This window comes from Sebastes fasciatus, chromosome 5, assembly GCF_043250625.1.
Source record: "Sebastes fasciatus isolate fSebFas1 chromosome 5, fSebFas1.pri, whole genome shotgun sequence".
Classification (NCBI taxonomy): domain Eukaryota; kingdom Metazoa; phylum Chordata; class Actinopteri; order Perciformes; family Sebastidae; genus Sebastes; species Sebastes fasciatus.
Window position 1 is genome coordinate 38610052 of NC_133799.1, and position 22307 is coordinate 38632358.

Below are 22307 nucleotides of genomic sequence, written 5' to 3' on the forward strand. Positions count from 1 at the left end.
TATGCTATCGATGTGCGTCTTGCAGAGCCTGAGGAAGTGTGGTCTGTCGTATGTCCTTGTGATTGTATGATTGTTTGGCCCCGCAATATGTACGATTCTTAGAAGAGGTACATAACTGTCCCCTACTGTTTGATAGTCTATAATATCGCTGTACACAAACATGTTGTACATACCTACATTAATATCAGCTCCATTTGGAGCTTTATATACATCAGGCGATATATGGTCATCATCTTTGAATGCACTGTCCTCGGGGGTGTCAAGAACTTCCCCTGGTACAAATCACGACATTTGAGCAAGTTTTCCTCGAAACGTTAATTACAAGTCTCTTAAGGGGTAAAACAGACACTCTGTGATGGGATGTACTGAAGTTTCTTCTTCTTCTTAGTCCTCTTGGCCCCCTTGGGAGCATAGGGCGTCCACCATGGATCTCCACCTCACTCTCTTCTGTGCAGTGGTCTTTGCTTCTTGCCAGGAGGTCCCGATCTTGTTTAGCTCGTCGAGCATAGACCGTCTCCAGTTGTTTTTTGGTCTCCCTGGCTTCCTCTTTCCTTGTGGGTTGTAGTCCAGAGATTGTCTTGTTATGTTTGTTTCTTGTTTTCTGAGTGTATGCCCGATCCATCTCCACTTTCTCATTTTGATTTCTTTGTTGATTCGCTCCTGGTTTGTCTGTTTCCACAGGTCTGTATTTGTAATTTTTCTGGGCCACCATATCCTCAGTATGTATCGGAGGCAGTTGTCAATGAACACTTGCAGTTTGTTGGTGATTGTGTTTGTGGTTTTCCAGGTTTCACAGCCATAGAGAAGGACAGATTTTACATTTGAGTTGAAAATTCTGATTTTTGTGTTTTTGGAGAGCTGGGAAGAGAGCCATACAGGTCGCGTAGTTCAACATCCTTATCTGCTCCTCCGTCTGTGCTGATGTTGCTTCCCAGGTAGACAAACTCTGCCACATTTCCTAGGGGTTGCTCCTTGATATTTATTCCTTGGTGGGATTTAGTGTTGATCCTCATGACCTTGGTCTTTCCAACGTTGATCATGAGGCCTAGCTGTTTGCTGTGTTCATGTACTTTGTTTGTCTTCTGTTGCATTTGTGTGTGTGTTCCTGAGATCAGTGCCAAGTCATCTGCAAAATCGAGGTCTTCCAATTGTGTGAAGGGAGTCCACTGTAACCCCGTCCTTCGGCCATCCACTGAATTTTTCATCGTCCAATCGATGGCAACAAGAAAGAGCAGGGGGGACAGAAGACAGCCTTGTCGTACTCCTGTTTTTATTTGGATAGCTTGCCATTTGAAATGACTTGGCCCGTGAACATACATTTGGTGAGATTGACCAGTTTTATGGGTATTCCGTAATGTCGGAGCAGCTTCCACAGGATGTTTCTGTCCAGGCTGTTGAAGGCTTTTTCAAAGTCAACAAAGTTGATGAACAGTGATGACTGCCATTCGATGCACTGCTCGACAATGTGATCTGTACAGGAGTTGTTCTTCCGGAAACCTGCTTGTTCCTTCCTGAATATCTTGTCCAGTGGTTCTTGCATTCTATCCAAGATGATTCGGCAGAGGATTTTGCTGGGGACTGAGAGAAGCATGATGCCTCTCCAGTTCTTGCATTCACAGAGGTTGCCTTTCTTGGGAATTGTGACAATTAGCCCTTCTTTCCAGTCATTGGGTACCTCCTCTTTTACCCAGATCTCATTTGGAGGATGTCAGCGATGGCACTGATGTCTGCTTTCAGTGCATCAGGGGTGATGTTGTCCTTTCCTGGTGCTCTGCCGAGCTTCAGTTTTTTGATGGCTCTTTTGATTTCTTCCTTTGATATCCTATCACAGTTGATGTTTAGGTCTCGTCTCGCTTCTTCAATGTCCAGACGGAGGAGGTCCAAGGAACACTTTGAGGACTTCCTCAAAGTGTTCCTTCCAGCGCTCTAGTTGTTGGGAGTCTTTAGTGAGAAGGTTTTCCTGTTTGTCTCTGATAGGTCGATTAAAGCTCTTGTTCTTACCAGCTAACTGTCGGGTAATTTTGTACAATTCCTTTGCGTTGTTCTGCCTGGCTGCTGCTTCTGCTTTGTTGGCGAGCTCCTCCGCTTGTGCTTTTTTGTCCCTCTTGCAGCTCTTTCTGACAATTATGTTCTTTTGTTGGTGGTCTTGTCGGAGGCCTTCCTTCTTATTGCGGTCTGTCTCTCTGTTGAGTTTCAGTTTGATGTCTCGCCTAGCTTCAATCTCCCTCCATGTTGGATCAGTAATCCAGTCTTTTCTTTTGGGGTCTCGGTACCCCAGGACCGTTTCACATGTGTCAGTGATAGCCTTCTTGCATCTTTCCCAGTTGTCATTTATGTTTTCTCCCTCTGCTAGGGTTTGGAACCGGTTGCGGAGTAGAATTCCCCATTCTTGCCGTGCCTTTATGTCTTTTAGTTTTCTTGTCTTAAATCTTCTCTGTACCCTGTTTCCAGCTTTCTTTTTTACTGCCAACTTCATCCGGAGTTCTCCTACGAGAAGATGGTGATCTGAGGCTATATCGGCGCCCCTCTTGACTCTGACATCGAGGAGAACTCTCCTCCATTTCCTGTCTATTGCAATGTGGTCGATCTGGTTCTCTGTGCGGTGGTCCGGAGATATCCATGTAGCTTTATGGGTTTGTTTGTGTGGGAAAAGACTGCCTCTAATCACCAACTCGTTGAGGGCACAAAGGCTTGCAAAGAGAAGCCCGTTCTCGTTCATCTGCCCCCGACCTTCTGTCCCCATTGTTCCCTTCCAGTCGTTGTTATCCGTTCCAATCTTGGCATTCATGTCTTCCATCACAATCTTAATGTCTCTCTTGGGAGCCTTTTGGAAAACTGCCTGTAGTTGTTGGTAAAAAGTTTCTTTCTCTTCAAACACAGCAGTGTTGGTTGGAGCGTAGCACTGAATGCATGTGATATTGCGTCCTTTGGATGCAGACCTGGCTGTGATGATCCGTTCTGATATTGGTTCCCATTCTATGAGACTTTTAGCTACGTCCTTTGATAGGAGTAGTCCTACTCCGTATGTATGTGGGTCTTCTTCCTTTGGGTTGCCAGAGTAGAGCAAGGTCTCAAATCAGTGGCAGTTCTTACCTCTCCAAAGGTGTTCCATCGGCTTTCACACACCCCGATTATGCTTATGTTGTAACATTGCATTTCCTTGGCCAGTTGTGGCAGTTTTCCTGTCTGGTATAATGTTCTAACATTCCAGCATCCAATTCTCGTTCTTGACTTAAGCTTCAGCAGAAGGGGGGCCTTGAGGTCTCTGTTGAGTTTGCCCCAAGGGGTTCATGGGTCCCATTTGAGGGTTGTCAGTTAGGCTTAGGTCACTTTCGAGGTAAGTATCCATAATTTCAGTTTCTGTAATCATTTATTTGACAGCAGGGTGGGTGATTAGCCCAAGCTGCCGTTTCCACAAGTTATCCACTGTGGTCGTAGACCACTTTTCTAAAAGCTCCATTGTCAAGAGGCAGTTTTTACTGAAGTTTGATGTGATACATATCATTCTTAGATAAACAGTCATTTGATGAAAAGCTTGTCCATGTTTGTAGATATTGAATTTCTATTAATCCCACTTCATAAGATACTTTAAAATGAAAAGGTTTAGGTAACCTTATTCTAAAATTTGCTATTGTGTTGTTGGGGTAAAATGATGTAGAAGAATTGCTAGGAAATGTAACAAAGAATCCCTCCATGTTGGACATCCGTCGCAGTATGCAGTGCGTTTGAAAGCCCTTATGGCAGCTGAATGACCTGTTTTTCTGAAATCAAAGAGTTAAATTTGTCTGGCCATCCTACCCATTTGACTAGTACCATATTCGGACCCGGTCTTCTCTTTCTAGATAAGATCTTTTCTATTTTAAACGTTTGCGCATTTGTATAATTTTCATTAAAAATCTCTTGCTTAATTTCTTCCAGATGTCCTTCAAGATAATGTAAAGGAAGTATGTCAATGCATGAATGACATCATCTTCTGTACAGCTCAACCAGATAAACACAATACACACAGGTTTGCTTAGCTTTTTGTTGAAGAATAGTGTGTAGATAATAGCCTATGGTTACCTCTATAACGTTGTGAACAGTAGGATCAGAGAGGGGTTCATATTCAAAGTAGAAGCGTTCAGTCTTGTCATCCTCATCATTCAGAGTGTCCAAACAGGCCTTGTCCGAGGGTTTTTCTTCAGGAGAAAGAAATGTCAAATTCCTTTTCCCCAACTCCTCACCATAGTTGTCCACCCATGAGTTGTCGTTTCCGCCATTCTGGGAGTTTGTAAAATAATTAGGCATGTGCATATTCGGTAACACATCACACCAAGCATAAGGCCGCACGCCTGTATAAACAAATGCCAAATGCTTAAGTTTAGAACAGTCAATAGTAGCATCATTTTCTTTTTGATGAACAACCTGTAAACAGGCTTTACAGGAGTTTATCTCTTCTTATCATCCACGTTGGCTGAAGCATCAAAAAGTCTTATTTTAATGTCTTCCTAGTACTTGTAGATCTTATACCATCTGAATAAGGTATCGATGCGCAAGAAAGCATCAAGGGTTCTCCCCCAATCCATCCACTGGACTAAAAATCCAGTGGTGAACCATGTTTCCCATTCTTTAGATGTGAGGGGGTAGAGTTTATCCTCATCAGGGGTGCCTCTCCAGGCATTTGAATAACAGTATTGTCCATGCACTGTCTGAAAAAGATGTAGGCCTCAGGGTCGTAGACATCCAGATCTGTTTCTACACGATAGGTCTCTCCAGACACTGATTCATCCCATTGCGCTGTGTACCGACCTTTGGAGCTACTTAGTTCTTTACAAATTTTGTTTCTGAAATGAGTCCAGTCTTTGGCAAAAAAGCGAATGTGAGGGGTCGTTCCTTGAAGAAACATTTCGTCGGCTTCTCTTGTGTAAAGGTAGACTGCCCCTTGGTCAAACAAATAACCCAAAACCCTAAAATCTTCAACATCCCATTTACACTGGGGAGTCTATGCTTTTTGATCCAGAAAATCGCTTAGGGTTTTAGGAGTAGACTTTTTCTTTCTAGGAGCCAAAAGCAGCCCAGCATCAACAAGATTCAGCGCTGCAGAAAATCAGGCAATCAGTGAAAATGTAGCAATTGGCGTCCAGAAACACTGCGAAATTAGATATACGCAGAAAAGTTGCAGCCGTCGTCCAGATTCAGTGTAGAGCTCCGTCAAATACAGCAATCAGTGTCCCTCAGTCACTGTTTAGTGTTTGCTCAGACCGACCTCAACACCGAAAACCACTCCCCAAAAACACTTACAACATTTCCGTGACCCTATATGGTTCCCTTTCGTGGCCATATACAGATCCTCCATGTCCATATTTGGATTTTCCTGTAACCATTTCATCTGCCCATGCACATATTTGGACTTTCATGCAGTTTCTAACAACTCTAACACCTCCCCCAAGGAAGAGGGGGATGTGAAACACCAAAAGGGGTGCACATGCACACTAGCGCCCCTTGGTGGATGTAATGTGTAAATCACTCGTGTCACTTATTTTCTTCTTACGTAATTAGAAAGACGTCACACCCAAAAGCGGCATCGTGATGTCTAGCTCTCTGAAGCTACGATGTCTGTGTGTTTCCTACTGGGATGAACTCACACCAGCAACGGGTCTCGCTCATTCTATTTCTTCCCAACTGATAAAAAGACCAGGTGTCGCTGGATAAAACACATCAGGTAAGATAACGTTTGTGCGTGGAACATAGCTAAGTTAGCTAGCTAGTGTTGGTGACGTATATTGTGCGAGACGAGAGATGTAGCCCACGTTGCAGTTTCACACAAAACTAAATGATACTATGACAAACCTATGGCGAACTGTGGCTTTCTTGACATGCAAAATTATCGTTTAAACTGACAAACAACAAATGTGTGATTCATGGCGCAATTCAAACGGGATCAAAACAAATATTTGTCTCTCGCCGTTGACTACTGTACATATTTTTTCCTAAAAAAGGTCCCGTGGGTTCCACCGAAAGGGGCGGGACTTTGGCTCTCTGTATGGTCGGAGAGACTGCAGAATGAAAGGAGGAGGATTGTTTTACCACTTTCATGGTTGGAGCAGGGTTATCCTACCCTGCTCCAACCCTCCTTTTGTAAATTCAAACCAAGCCAGTCAACCTGGGTTGAACGCTGGTCAGGACAATTCAGATACGACCTGAGGAATCCTGAACAATGCATACCAATTAGCTCAGGTGTTAGAAATGGGGGAGGGGTTACAGGTCTGGGGGATTATAGAGAGAGGAGATGATAGTGGCATCATCAATTTGTGCAAAAACATAAAATATCACAGAATGATGCATGTTTTTGGGATACAGTATAAATATAGTACATACAGCATTTTTAGATTTATAAAATGTTAACTATGTTGTATGTATGGAGCTGTAATGTATGCAAAAACATACAGACAACATACAGATTTACAGCATCTGTTCATCATCATGAACCTTTTCTCCTCTGTCTATCTACAGTACCCATTTATCATATATTAGACTACATTGTGCTATCTAATATAGGCTAATATAGGCTACATTTACAAAAGGATTAGAAACTTCTGAAGACTGAGATGTATATTTCACTCACTCCACCATCCCAGCAAAGATTGGCTTCATATAGTAGACCTACTAAAGTTGTTCAGCTGGGCATGTTGCGACTATTGGCTAATGTAAGAGCTTGTCCAAACATAATAAAATGATTTTATATTTCATTTAGTTTGCTAATTGCTTGATAATGTAATGAACCAGGGCTGGGTTTGTTACTTTACAACAGAGTGAACAGGTGACAGATGGATCTTTTTGGAGGTTTATATTGAAAGATAAAACTTTAAAAAGGTAACTTTACAAATAGAAGATGTGCAAACACACTTTAAAAACAGATGCACGTACAGCTGGCGGTACCGTGAGGCTTATTATTAACACGTTGTGTTTCCGTGTAACGTAACGGCGGATGTCTCTCTCATTCAGCAGCCTTGTTATGTTCGTTACACTACGTTGTCCCTCACCATTCCGTCAGCTTCCTGTTTTTTCTTCCTCACTGCGGATGGTCAGGACTAGAGTTCCCGCACCTCGATGTCTCGCTATATAACCATGTTGGTGTCATCCATCGCTCATCTCCGGTGTGTCTGAAATCATTCCTGCTGCCGCCCCACAGTTTGTTTATGAGCCACGGCGACCTGTGACAGTTACGTCACGGACTGTGCGCCTTCTTTTGCAACCGAATAGGTTTGTCTCACCCTGTTTGTTAGCGACCCTGGTCCGTGCAATTCACATCGAAATCGGCCCTAGTCCAACCCTGGTCCGACCCACCTCTCGACCTGGGTCGTAAAGGCTAGTTGATCAATGCGGGTTAACCCTTTCATATACACAACCAACCCTGGTTCAACCCTGGTTGAGTCCTCAGTGTGAAAGGGGTATGAGTAAACCAGGTCTAAAAGAACCAATGCAAAGACTGACTCCTGATCTGTATAACAAAACATCTGTAAAAAAGAATAATAAGCCCACTTGTGTCAGCATAACAATTGACAATGTAAGGAAGAAATCCTAGTTAATAAAACTGTTTTAACTAGTTGTAGGTGAGGGCTACATAAGGCATCACTTCCTCTGAAGCCTTATTCAGAGAAAAAAAAAACACGTGATCAGATGAGAAAACAGAGGAGTGCAATGCTGGGATTATATCCAACTTTAATAAATATATAAATTTCCTACAACAGTTACTGAAGCAACCTCTAGTGGGGCTTCTTAAAAGAACTCTTTCAGACAGGAATAAAAAAAATAGATGATATGCTGGGTAATTAGTTTGTCTAGACAGTTTGGAAAGAAGGGATTTAAAACACAATCTTTCCCCACAGATGCAGAATATGCTGTGCTTTTCCGTCATGGGTTCACCTGGAGAATGTGCGATGAAAACAAAATCATCAGGACTGAAAATACTGACACTCCCTTAACAATTTCTACTGGCATCATCAATGTTTTGGGGAGGCTTCCAGAGCGCAGACGCCAAATAACACGCTCCATAGAGGGAGTTTGATATTCTTAGTTCTAAAGCTGGGGGTCTGGGAGTCTCAGTTCAGTAATTTGAATTATATTAATTCTATTATAAAATATCAATTTCCTGAGTAAGCTTAGTTGTACACAGTGTCCAAAATTTTACCTTCTATCACTATTGACTCACCAGCTAAGGGGACTGATAGATGAAAATATCCACCGGCCTAGCATATTTTTCACCAGCCAAAATGATAAATTGCCTTTTTGTGTCACATATACATTTGTTTCAGCACATTTCATTGAGTTAATAAGGTATTATTTTGAATACAAAACTAACAGAACTTAATCAATAATTCATTTGCATGATTTTGATGTTAACAACGCAGCTAAGTTAAATTTAAACATTTTTTATGTGTAAAAAGTAGCATTTGGTCAAAAAAATTTCAGGGAGCTGCGGAGTTTTGACTCCTCATAGTCAACGCACCGTTATCAGCTCACTGTTAATGCAAATGTTGGCTGCTGACTGGTTAGCCAGCATTAACTGTAACGTTACCATTAACATCAAACAGTCTAACGTTAATACTAGCAAGTTTAACTCGTTGACTTGTGTAGGGATTTGGTAGGAACAGGTTTGGTTATTAGCAAATTTATTAATAATATCAATAGAATTATTAGTATTAATAAAAATTATCAATAAACATTAATAATAAACGGGGCACCACCCTGGAATCAGGGACCAATAACCAAAACGTTAATATAGTCTCAATAAATATACTAAACTATCAATCTGGAACGTTGATTAATAATTAAATTAATAACTACAATCAAATTAGATAGTAAAGGTTGAAGGATATTGTTCTTGACATAGCAGAGGTTGGCATTATTCAATCTTTACAACATTAAACAGACCAGCATGTATAATCCACAAACATTTATTTACAAGATAATAAAGGTGTGGGGATTTAGATTATCTGAAGGTGTATGTTTATATGTTTAACACTAATTCACAGTTTATGTGTGTGATCTTAATGTGTGTGAGATAATGCAGTGGGTTAGAAAGATGGTTAGTTTGCATGCAAGACCTTGTCTATGTGAAGCATAAACTAAACACATCAGATGTGGCGAAGCCAGGTACCCAACTATCTTAACTACAAATAATATCACAACAGTCAAACTCAATGAATAACATTAAACGTATCAACACAGGTACATTCTAGAAATCAAAGTTGAACAGTCTTGCTCAGCCATGTGCAATTACTGATAGTAAGATAAGCCCAGTACGTTACCAATCCATGGGCAAAAAGGTTGGTAATTCCATGTGCTGAAGTTGTGGTTCCAAGTCAAAGATGTTGTCTTTGCTGTGCTCAAATACAGTGCAGTTTGGAGGAAGCCGGTCACTCCAATACTTTCTTCCCAGCACCTTGATAGCTTGGTGCTAACTTCCTTGCTGTTGTTGCTTGAAGTTAGTTGGTAAAAAGGCAGGCTCTCGCGTCTTGTGCCTTAGAAGTTCCTTGTGTTGCTATGTCTGTTTCCTAACAGGCCATAGATCAGAGCAGAGCTGCTTCTACAGTTTCTGGTCTGGAGAGAGAGCAGCAGCTCACCTCATGCAGGTCAGCAGAGCTGAGAAGAAGGTGAAGAAAGAGAAAGAACAAAGAGATTCCTCTGGTTTTGCACTGGGTGAATTTCACATCTATGTGTGAATGAGTCATCAGCCAATGGTTACTGAGCTGAGTCCATGGGTGGAGATACTCAATGGCTGCATGACTCAAGGATCCTGAGAAGCGTAGTTCATTGTCTTTGCCACCAGTAATGGTGGGTCCCAACACTTTGGTTGAATTCCCTGTTGCCGCTGCGGCTGTCGTGAGGTCAGAGGCCAGCGGTATGTGCTGTGTGTGTGTTTATGTTGTCAAGGAGGTTTAATAAGAACTGTGTGCTACACAAATACGTAATTTTCATCACTGTTCATTGTGACAATCTCGTCCCAAATTCATCCCAAAATTAAGTTTCATCCTCCCCAATCCTATTTTTTTCGGCCATCCTTAAGCTTGAGCCCTTTGAGGAGTTGTAGCACTCATTAACCGACAAACAGCCTAAACTGTGCAGACACTGCACTACTACATTCACAGCTGTAACATTGTAACTTTATACTTTATACTCTCTCTCAATCGGTGTGTGTGTGTGTGTCAAACTCCGACACAGAGAGCAGAGGACGGAAGCAGCAGTAAATGACATCAAAACGCAGTAGAGACTGTCAGTGCAACCAAGCTTAGTTTTTTATGATATGACTATTTTGGTACAAACGTTTACCCGCCAATGTTGCTGATAGCCTTCCGAGATTTACTCACCAAATGTAAAATCTACCCGCATTTGGTGCTTGGCGGATGTCAATTTCAGACCCTGCTTGCACAGCTTAGCACAATAATATCCAAAACAGAGAAAATACAAGAAAAGATTGTGGTTTCCTGTGATGTCTAAACTTTGATTTCATGGCATTTTACTATCAAATGTTGTAAGAAACAACTGCATAACAAAAAAGAAAACAAAAAAAGATCTACAAGCAATGGATGTGTGCAATACTTCCATCAGTGTTGTGGAAAATAATTTGTAACAATTGTGCAACAGTTAATGCAATGAAATGCCTCAATGTGCCCAGAAAATGGCCTGATGTGAAGGTATCGACTTTTCTTATATATATACAGTATATATATATATATATATATGGACTTTCTAGCAACACTGAATCACACTAGCAGTTGCAGAATCAACATGAATCAGATGAAGAAATGTGGTGAGGCGTGCTCCTGCTTTGAACCGTCTCTACCAAGGGTGCACACTGACATCAAGTGGTCGGATGACAACTGTCATCCGACTGAATACAGGATATATCTGCAGCCTGATTTGCCAGCTGGCAAATCAGGCTGCAGATATATCCTGTATTCTCACACTCTTGAATGTGAACAGAAATACCTCAAGAGGAACAGCCAAGTATCATTACCGTAACAGCTGAAAGAGCAGCTGAATCATACCGATATACTGATGTAGAGAAATGGAGACTTTCTGAATTACATCGGCATATATGTAGCTATATTTCTTTGGCAATGGTATTCTGTCTGAGCTTTTTGATCAATCAAATCTGAAGATATCTTCGACATCTTTTCTTTCTTTCTGAAAGGTCTTATGAATCTTTTACTTCCAATGTCGACCAAACCACAGAACACAATGTGAAACACATACAGTATAACAGACTTCACACCCAAGACCCCAGCTAAATGTAATGGAGTCAAAAATGCACTTTATCAATAAGTCTGATTTGCAATTTATATTTGAGAATTTTATTTTTTATTTAATTAATTTGAGTATCCGTCCCTCACATTGTTGTTTTGCATTGTCGAGGGTAAGTTGTGTGAGAAAAGTAGCTGCGCTATTTTATTATTTACATTCAAAATTGAGCCGTTTAAATTATAACGTTTGGTGTATAATGTTCACTGTCGATGCTGTTATGTTACCCCGCTGTTTGGTTTTGTTCCTGATAGTTTAACATAAGTTTAGACAATGTTTTGATGTGATGTTTTGGGCGCCATTTGTGATGGGGAGAAACTCTGCAGGAAGTACAGAGCGTCACAGGCGGTGTGAATGTGTGAAGAACATGAAGTCCATTGTCGTGTCTGTGTAGGTCATTCCAGATGTGTTTGTTCACCACCTTATTTGCCTCTATGAAGGTTTATTCTCTGGTGGGCCCACTGCCCAACAGACCTGTAGTATTGCTTATGTAAATTATGTAATCTTGCCGTGTCACATGACTAAAATAGCGCTGCAAAGATTTGTGAATGTAAAATGTGTTATTTTGCATGTTTAGGAGCAGAGGTACAGATGATGGAGATTAGAAGTCAATTAAAGAGTTTGTTTGTCTTCTGCAGGTATGTTTTTGTCCTGTTTCTGTTGCTATTTGTAGAGTGGATGTATATGAGTGAGCTCCACACAGTGTTGTTTTGCAATGTTGAGGGAGCAGAGGTACAGAAGATGGAGATTAGAAGACAATTAAAGAGTTTATTTGTCTTCGGCAGAGAATAAATGCTGGAAAAAGAGTGCATGTGTCGTCTCCTTCCATGCCCCACCCACATCCGTCACACTAACACCTCAAAGGATTAGTTTGACATTTTGGGAAATGTACTTTTTTGATATCTTGCAAAGTTAGATGAGAAGCTCAATATCATTCATGTCTGTCCGTTAAGGCAGCGACAATCAATATTCTTATATTAAAATGGATCACATGGCTAACTCTACCCGGAAGGTTTCTCTCGTAGAGATGAATTTTTGTTTAACCTGTATACAACTAGAAATGTAAAACTGAAAGTTTGTAGTTTTTTATGATAAGTAAATAATGCTGGAACTTTTTCTTGGTAACCAGCAGCCAAGTGCAGTGACCTCAAGCTGTATACTAAACTAAGGTCAAGTGCTACACCTAGCACTAATACAGAGTATTTTTACTACTTTATTGCTACTTTTATTAAAGTAAAAGATCTGAGTAACGTTACTTCTTCCACCTCTGCCTTAGTTTTAAATCATGTGTGGACACCCATTACTTCAACTTGATTTCTCACCTGAGCTATGGCTTGCCAGGCAATATCTTTTTTGCCATTGTGGGTCGTATAGCTGGGGATATTTCTCAACCTCAACTAATCTCTCCTCATCCATTCATCAACACACGCAAGAGACGGCGACAGCTAGAGTGAGGGGATCGGAAGTCGAGCAGCCATGGGAGCAGAGAAGAAGAGCTGCTAAGTAAGCCAGGGTGTAGCAAGCAGGGAGTGAATGAGAAAAAAAAAAGTAATGTGTCAATGAGTGCCGGCACACGCCTAGCCGCCACCGGTGTCGTCACCAACTCGTTACATGCCGCCCCTTTGTCAACTAATAGTTACCCTTGGTGTCACTTTAGGATTAGGCAATAAAACCACTACACTTAGGTTTAGGAAAAAACAACATGGTTGGGCTTAAAACTACTACGCCTGTACAGGGAATATGACACTGAACGTTGTGAACACTGGACACGAACGAACAGTTGATTGTAAAGTGACACACGGAACACGAATAACGGTCTCCTGGATGAAAGCCATGTGTTTGTTGGACCGATCCACCTCCCCTCCCGTCTGCCCTGTGTGTTTCTCTTCGCTCTTTAAACAGAGCATTTACTGTTGCCACGGATGGGTTTCCATCGTAGTTAATGGGACACCCGGTGCATTTCATACCGGTGCTAAAGGGTGCCTTGTGCTGCGGTATCGAACATCAATGGCTGTGACAAAGTCTCGCTATTTGACGCCCTGGGAATGAGGCTGGTACAACATGGCGGACTCCGTGGAGAGGAGCCGCTCCGCATCTAGATATAAATGGCTCATTCTAAGGTAACAAAATCACAACAATTCATATTTTCAGGTGATTATACACTAAAGAAAATACACTTAGTAAAAGTATATCCCATTTCTGCCAATAGATCCCCCTACATGTTACACACTGGTCCTTTAAGTGTTCATTACTGTAAAGTATTTGTCAACAGTTATAACTTCTTGTATGAAGACGTAATTTACACGATGTCAGCTGTGTTTTACTATATTGTCATTCATTAGCTCTTGATACACAAGTGGTGGGTGCCCACACTAGTGATAGTTTATAGTTGCTATAGTATATAGCTGCTTATAACTATGTTATACTAAATGTTTATATACTGCTTATGAATGCTAAACAGTGGGACTTAAAATGAAATGTAACTGAAAAAGGAATGTAACATTAATACAGCATAGCAGCTGAATAATCTTCACAGCCTGACTTTTCCTACTTTGCTCTCGCAACGATTTTGTGATGTGGAAACAAAGTTTCATGTACTATCACAGCAGCAGGGAGGATTACTTTTTATATATACATGAACTTTACTGTAGATCAATTTCTGCCAAAAACAAGACAGAATGACCTAGACGAACAAAAGAAGACACTTCCTGAGGGAGAGACGGAGAGGAAGACAGAAAGAGGGAATGTTTGAGGGTCGAGTCTTTCTCATTTGAATCCGTCTCTTTACTGTTGGACTCCCGGGTGGCTTTCACGAGCGCTTTATGTATAATTTAATGTAATGTGCAGATATAAAGCCTCCAATAAAGGCTGCGTTCTCTAAGCTCTTCACAGCGCATTACGATTTATTCATCAAATTAGTTTTAGTTGGTTTGGTATCCCCTGAGCCGTCTTTAAAAGGTTTGGATGAAAGGACTACATTAATTTTGCCACTAATCAGTTAAGCGACAGCTCCAAGTGACAGATATGCACTTCTTACCCCCGAAAACGCATACTCGTCTCGCTGCCATGCCTGTTCCAGGCTGTTCCACGTGTCCCTGGCTGCCCCCTGCGCCGATCCTCTGCATGTATCCCCTTCACTGCACAGCCTTGTGATGCCGCCCTCAGCATTGTCTCACTGTTCTCACTGACAACTCCAATCACTGTCAATACTTTAAAGCAAATCATGCATACTTCATGCATCATTTCAACCTTTGAAATTCATTGAAAAAGGCTGCATGTTAAATTCTTCATTACATCAGAATGTTCACAAAACTTGAGAATGTGTTGTATGATAACATGACTTTGGAATAAGTTATGACACTGTTACATGCTAACAATAAATATGACGAGGCATATTTTGTGTTAGAGCTTAAAGTGGTAGTAGACAGAATATGTTTTGCATCATTGGGCAAAAATTCCATAATAACCTTTCAGCATATTGTAATTCAAGTGTTCCGAGAGAAAATAGACTTCTGCACCCCCTCATGGCTCTGTTTTCAGGCTTTAGGAAATCTAGCCCGTGACGGGAGATTTTGGCCAATCACAGGTCATTTCAGAGAGAGAGCGTTGAGGCAGCTGTCAAATCACTCGCGAACTCCGATCAAACGATTAAACTAGGCAGTGCTAATCAAATATCAATCAATATGCTGTTAGTGTAATGCCTATGTCTCGCGTAAAATGTATTCAGAAACATCTAAGTTTACTCTGGCTGGTGGGCGGTGCTTGGTATTTCCTCAACTGATCTCAATATGGCTGCCAGGTCCCAAACTTTCTCATTTTACAACCAAACAGTACCCTGAAATATGATTCTGAAAACATTTATAAATAGGAATTACAGTAACAGAATATCGATTCATATTTGATCAGTGCTGCCTAGTTTGACCGTTTGTTCGGAGTTGGCGAGTGATTGACAGCTGCTCAGAGACGGCAAGGCTCCAGCTCGGCTCTGATTTGTTGTTTTCCTACGGTCTGTGAAATCTTGCAGATGCCATTAAGAGCACCAGAGGACATCGAAGGACACAGGACTTTTTTTCAGATTACCTGTCTCATGCACTACTGTCAGGATATAGTGACCGTTTTATAACTTTTTAATCCTATTTGCTCCAACCTGCCTCCCCAAGCTTTAATGGTTAATCATGTGCCAACATTTTTTTTCACAGGGAATTTTACTTTTGTGAAGCAAATTAGAGCACATCGCAGATAATTAGGGCTAATGTTTGGAATTCTCCAAGTAGGGTTTTTATTTTTTCATTAGCAACGAAACACTCCAAAGATAAATTTTAAAGTAGACTTACTGAACATTACTAAAAATGAGACAGGACACTAGAGATCCAAGGCTTTCTCTCTAACACAATGCTGCTTTGCACACAGTTCAAATGCCAACGAATGTGTCTCTATTAAGTTAAAGTGTCATAAGTTTCCCGATTTTCATTTCCCACCACAAAGTACAAGACCTTCTGAGGATAAAGCTACAGGTTTTGTGGATATAAGGTGTAAGAAGGACTAATCAAGGGCTAATGAGGGCTTACTGAAGCAGGGAGTGCTTTGGGAAGCTAAATTTGCCATGGGAGATGCGGTCGATAATGTTCAGTGGGATCCTCTGGATCTGCTCACAGTTGAACATGATGAAGTCGTACTTGAAGACCAGGAGAGAGTTGTCTGTGATGAGAGCGAGACGCTCTTTACACTGTTCCAGTGGTCCACCCTGGAACAACCAGAGAAAGACTGTGACGGCGCTCTACTGAGGTTTTATTATTATTCACTGGATGTTTTAACTCTCTCTGGACCGGCCTCCCGCCACGGCTCAGAGAGTTTTACAGCTTTGTTACCTGCAGAACGACTGAATGAACTCACTTAGACCTGCCGGGAAAAAAAACATTTCTTGCTATCTATATTTTAATTTCCAAACAAACTGATTTGTTTGGCTCGCTCAATTCTGAAAAACCAAAGTTGTTTTATTTTTAACAATGTGAATAGTTGAATTCACAATAAAGGACATTTCTGTGAAAGGGAGCAGAGGATGACTGGAAAGTCAAGAGCATCTCTGAAAAAGATACTTTCCTATCACCCCTTTATGTATACAGTGTGTAAGAAGCATAAGCATTATTTTTTATTAAACTGGCAACTGGAGTGTAAAGTAGATTAATGTGTTGAGTTTGGACTAGGGCGGTCAATCGATTTAAATATTTAATCGTGATTAATCGCACGATTGTCCATAGTTAACTGTGATTAATCGCAAATTAATAGCACACTTTATTTGTTCAAAATGTACCTTAAAGGGAGATTTGTCAAGTATTTTAATACTCTTATCAACATGGGAGTGGACAAATATGCTTGCTTATGTTACAATCAGTGTACGGTTGGACCCAAACGCAGACAGAGACAATGGCGGATGTTGAACAAAAATACTTTATTTCCAAAAAGCATGAATGATGGCAGAATGAATGGAATGAGCAGGCTGGGATGAGCAAGGCAGGCAGGTAGGCGATGATCCTGAGCACAGAAAAAGCATGAACGAGGTCAAAAACTATGAACAGGATTTTGAAAAGTACAAGCTAGGAGGCCGAGGCGAAACTACCACTTAGGTTGAGTCAACGATTTGGGGTCGAATGACTGAAAAGCCGGAGTATTTATGCTGAGGTGGATGATAGGATGATTTGCAGCTGCGCAGGTTGCACAGGTGGGTTGATTGCCTCAGTGAAGGAGAGAGATAGTCTGCCGGGTAAAAACTCATACACCCACATCGACAGCCAGACACGCCCACACTAGACAGGGAACTGGGCACAAAGGGAAAAAGGGAAAAGACACACTAGGAAGGCTGAGTTCATGAATGGAGTCATGAACTGAATCATAACATTAGCCCCCCCCCCCCCTCAATGGGAGCCTCCTGGCGATCCACCAGGCTTGTCAGGATTGTTTCTATAAAAGTCTTGGATGAGGGAAGGGTCCAGGATCAGTTGCCGAGACACCCAACTCCTCTCCTCAGGTCCATAACTCTGCCAGTCCACCAGATACTGAAAACCCGACCTCGACGGCGTACATCCAACAACCGCCGGACCGTGTAAGCAGGGAGGTTGTCGATGATCCGGGTGGGTGGTGGGGCAGTGGCTGGAGGGCACAATGCTTACAGGTTTAAGCTGGGAGACATTGAAGGTAGGATGAACCCTCATGGATGGAGGCAACTTCAGTTTAACGGTAGAGGGGTTAATGATACTGTCAATGACGTATGGTCCAATGTATCGAGGTGTTAACTTCTTTGATTCAGTCTGTAATGGGATATCTTTGGAGGAAAGCAAAACTTTCTGACCTGGTTGAAAAGCTGGGGCAGGAGTCCGATGACGGTCTGTGAATCGCTGGTTGCGCTCGGTGGAACGGAGCAGAGCGGAGCGGGCATCCTTCCAAATCCTCCGGCAGTGGCGAAGGTGGGCCTGGACGGACGGAACCGCAATCTCCTCTTCTTGGGTTGGGAAGAGCGGAGGTTGATATCCCAACGAACACTCGAACGGTGACATCCCTGTGGCTGCGCTCGACAAGCAGTTATGTGCGTATTCAACCCATGGGAGATGCAAGCTCCAAGAAGAGGGATTCCTGGCGGTCACACATTGAAGTGCCGCTCCCGGATCATGGTTGGCCCGCTCCGTCTGTCCATTAGTCTGAGGATGATAACCAGAGGAAAGACTGACAGATGCTCCCAATGCAAGCCAGAAAGCCTTCCATACCTGTGATGTGAATTGAGGTCCACGATCCGACACTATGTCCACTGGTGTATCATGCAACCGGACCACATTCTGCACCAGGAGATCCGCTGTTTCTGACGCTGTGGGGAGTTTTAGCTGAGGCACAAAATGCACGGCTTTAGAAAATCTGTCTACTATAGTAAGTCTTTCAGCCTTGTGAGGCTGAAAGACTGGTAACAAAATTGAGTCCAATGTGACTCCAGGGCCGACTGGGAACAGGAAGAGGACGGAGCAGTCCCGTGGTAGTTCGGTGAGAGGATTTACTGCGGCCCCAGGTTTCACAGGCGAAGCACAAAAGCACGAGAATCCACCTTCATAGATGGCCACCAGAAGTGTCGTTGTAACAATGTCATAGTGCGATTTATGCCAGGATGACAAGCAAAACGTGATGTGTGGGCCCATGAGAGTACCTGTGAGCGAACTGAATCCGGCACGAACAGACGATGAGGTACCAGGATCTGGTTGCGCTCCTTAAGCATTCTTCGCTGTGGTCTGACTTGGCTTGTCTGGACAACGTGTCAGGTTTCAGGTTCCTAGATCCAGGTCGGTAAGTCAGCGTAAAGTTGAATCTTCCAAAGAACAATGCCCACCGGGCTTGACGAGAGTTCAATCTCTTTGCTGTTTGTATGTAAGACAAGTTCCTCTCCTTCCAGTCTAAGTGATGGTTGTGTAACTTTAACCAGGGCTGGCCTAAAACTAAAGGAGAGTTTGGTGACTCAATGATGTGGAGCTGGATCTCTTCGTGATGGTTAACAGAGAGTACAAGGTGAACAGGCTCAGTAATGTGGGTGATACATGCCAGCGGTTTACCATTTAGTCCATGGGCCTTAAGAGGAACTGTAAGGGGTCTAATGATAATGCCAGCCTGAGCAGCAAGTTCACACTGCCCCAAGCACAGAGTAGCATCAAAACTCAAACTGTTGGGGGAATTTAAGTTCATCTTGCTCACCAATGTTCCCAACTTCACTGGCGAGCATCATCTTTTGGCCGGTGGGGACATGAGGCCACAAGATGATCTTGTTGAGCACAGTATATACAAAGCATCCTCTGGAAATGCTCCGCTGGAGTGAGTCAAGTCCCCTGGTGGCATGGAGGGAGTGGGGGACTACGAGGAGAAGCCGAGTCCTGGGGCTGTGTTGGAGCTAAACCTCGCGAGAGGAGGAATGGAGCGAGAAGATGGCAAAGATGGCGATCTGCTAGTCCTTTCCCTACGGCGTTCCCTGAGGCGGTTATCTAGGCTAATGGCTAGGGAAACTAAGCTATCTAGGCTAACTGACTCGTCACGAATAGTCAACTCATCTTTAACTGAGTCTGCTAACCCTCCCAGAAAAAACCCTCAATACCACAAAAAAAATTGAGCACACTTCACCCACGAGATAAAGCATCTGCCACCACGTTTTCCACACCCTTCTTATGCCGGATCACAATGTTGAACCCCTGGACCATCAGGGCCAACCGCATCAATTGTGGCTGTGGCACAGAGGGTAAAGCAGGTTGTCAACCAAACGGAAAGTAGTGGTTCGATCCCCAGCTGCTCCAGGTCACATGTTGATGTGTCCTTGAGCAAGACACTTAACCCCAAAGGCATAGCCATCGGTGTGTGAAGGAGAATTTAGATTACATCCTGATGGGCAAAGTTGGCACCTTAGCAGCCTCTGCCATCAGTGTATAAACCTGTGTGTGAATGGGTGACTGCTGACATGCTAAATGCAAGTCCATTCACCATTTAGCATCAACCGCTGGTTACAGTTGAACATTTGGGAGAGGAACACCAAGGGGTTGTGGTCTGTGTCCACTGTGACTGGTATAGAACTGGAACCCACATACACTTCGAAATGCTGCAGGGCGAGCAGCATGGCCAGTGTTTCCTTCTCAATGGTGGAGTAGTTTAACTGGTGTCGTTTAAACTTGGTGGAGACGAAGCACACTGGATGAGCCAATCCGTGTTCACTATCTTGCAGCAACACCGTTCCGGCTCCAACAGCACTCGCATCCACCTCAAGCTTAAACGGGAGAGTGAAGTTAGGAGCAGCCAGGACTGGGGCACTGCAAAGAAGAGATTTTACAGCATCAAAGGCACACACACACTCTCGATCCCACAAAAAAAATGATAATATAGGGCAGGATCATCTCCAATACAAACTAAACGGCTCCACGGCCGTAACAATCGCATTAACTCTGATAGCCCTAGTTTAGACTGTAGAGCATCGGTTCCCAACCCTTTTAGCTTGTGACCCCTAAAACAAAGCAACGCCTACTTGTGATCCCTTGTCGCATAACCAGTTCAACCAAAGTGTAATTTTCTTTTCTTTGTTTTACATCAATCATTTTTAGAGCTGAAATTATCCAGTGACTCACCAGAAAAAAAACAAGAACAGATTAAAGGTGCAGTCTGTAGGATTTCTTCTTACCTCGGTGACTGGCAACTGAAATTTCTCCCATGTGCCAAGCGTGTAGGGAAACTACAGTAGCCGATGTGAAAACGCAAATGGCCCTATCTACAGCTAGTGTTTGGGCTAGTGTAGAAACATAGCGGACTCCGCCTCTGCCAAGAGGACCTGCTCCCTATGTAGATCTAAACAGCTCATTCTAAGGTAACAAAAACACAACAATTCTCATTTTCAGGTGACTACACTCTAAAGGAAACACACTTATTAATATTATATTCCATTTCTGCCAATAGATCCCCCTAAATGCAACACACTGTTCCTTTTGTCTGGCAGACAAATAGTATTTTGTGTAGCAGAAATATGTTTGTTCTGCTTTCCTATCCAGACCAAACCCTCCCAACCTAGGGGTCGGGACACACCAAGGGGTCACAAGATAAATCAGAGGGGTCACAGGCGGATTAAATGAATAGTTCAACATTTTGGGAAACATGCAGATTTGTCAGATTTGACTCCTTGGGGGGGTCCCAACCCCTATGTTTGGAACCACTGCTATAGAGAGTGATTTGAGTCTGATGTTAGTATTCTGCGGGAGGTTATTTGAAATCAATACAAACATGTATAACAAAGCTGCTCATGTACTGTAAAAGCTTCACAATTTCCAAAAATGCCCTTGGCAAAGATCATACAATATGTATGCAGGCATTTCTAAGTTGCAAAGTTTTTACCAACAAAAAAAAGGAAAGAAAAATCTTATTAACAGAAACACCTTCAAAGCAACAAACTAAAGTCTGCTTTCTCTTCTGCCCTCAAAGTGTGTTAAAAATGTCTGTCTTATTAGTTGAAGTCACAAAAAGCATCATTTCACCCACACTGCTGTGCACACAACTAATTCACAGTGCCGTTGATTCTCTTTTCTACGGCCCACTGAGCCGTGTCAATGTGGCCAACTCCAAATGAAGCACCCGATTGCTGCTGGAAGCCGTAGACAAAAAAAAGACTGAACAGCCAAGGCATCATGGGAAAGGTGTGGGTGAAGACCTTTGACTGTGCTAATGAAATTAGTTAACCTTGACTGGGCACAGTACAGAGGTGTTACAGAGATGCAAGATCAGACTGTGGGTAGTCTGACAAGCTGCGGGCACGTGGCTTGAGACAACAACACACTGGGATGTGCTGGACTGAGCTAACTGGCTACTGGCTCTACTGTAGATTCATATTTAGCATACAGGCATGACAGTGGAGTCAATCTTCTCATCTAACTCTCAGCAAGAGAGTTAGCTCTTGAGTTAACTAGCTCAAGAGCTAACTCAAGAGAGTTAGCTTCCAAAGTATCCCTTTCAATGAACTACATCATCTTCCAGTATTTTCAATAAGTATCTCCAGTTACCTTTTATCTTCTCTTTTAAAGGTTCTCTATACAATATTCAGAGCACTAATATAGCAGCAAACAGCTATTGTCTATGTAAACATAGAGGAGTAATGTCTACCTGAGCAGAGAATGCTCATCGCTTTCCCTCTCTGTAGAATTTGTTGTTTGTCTTCTCCGTGCTTTGTTGACATAGCCAGACCGGCCTTGCGTGTGTTGAAGATAAAATGCCCCGACCTTGGGCCAGCAAAAGATAGGGCGTACTTCTTCAGCACTTTTGTCTTTATCATAATTAAAACTATTGGAGTTCTCAAAAGGTTAAAAAATTGGTCGAGAGAAGTCGACAGATCTTGATGCAAAAGCATTTATTTTGTCACCAAAACAAACACGAGTCGACAGTTTGAACGGAGGACTGACTTTTCATATGGCAAGCATACTCCTATATAGGTAACTTCATCACAATCCCTTTCCTGTTTCTTTTCAACCTGTGTT

General features: G+C 42.5%; 1 pseudogene; it reads right to left on the minus strand.

Moving 5' to 3' along the window:
* Positions 1 to 377: 377 nt before the first annotated feature.
* LOC141768507 (uncharacterized) lies at positions 378 to 18538 on the minus strand (annotated as a pseudogene).
* Between the last annotated feature and the right edge of the window lie 3769 nt (positions 18539 to 22307).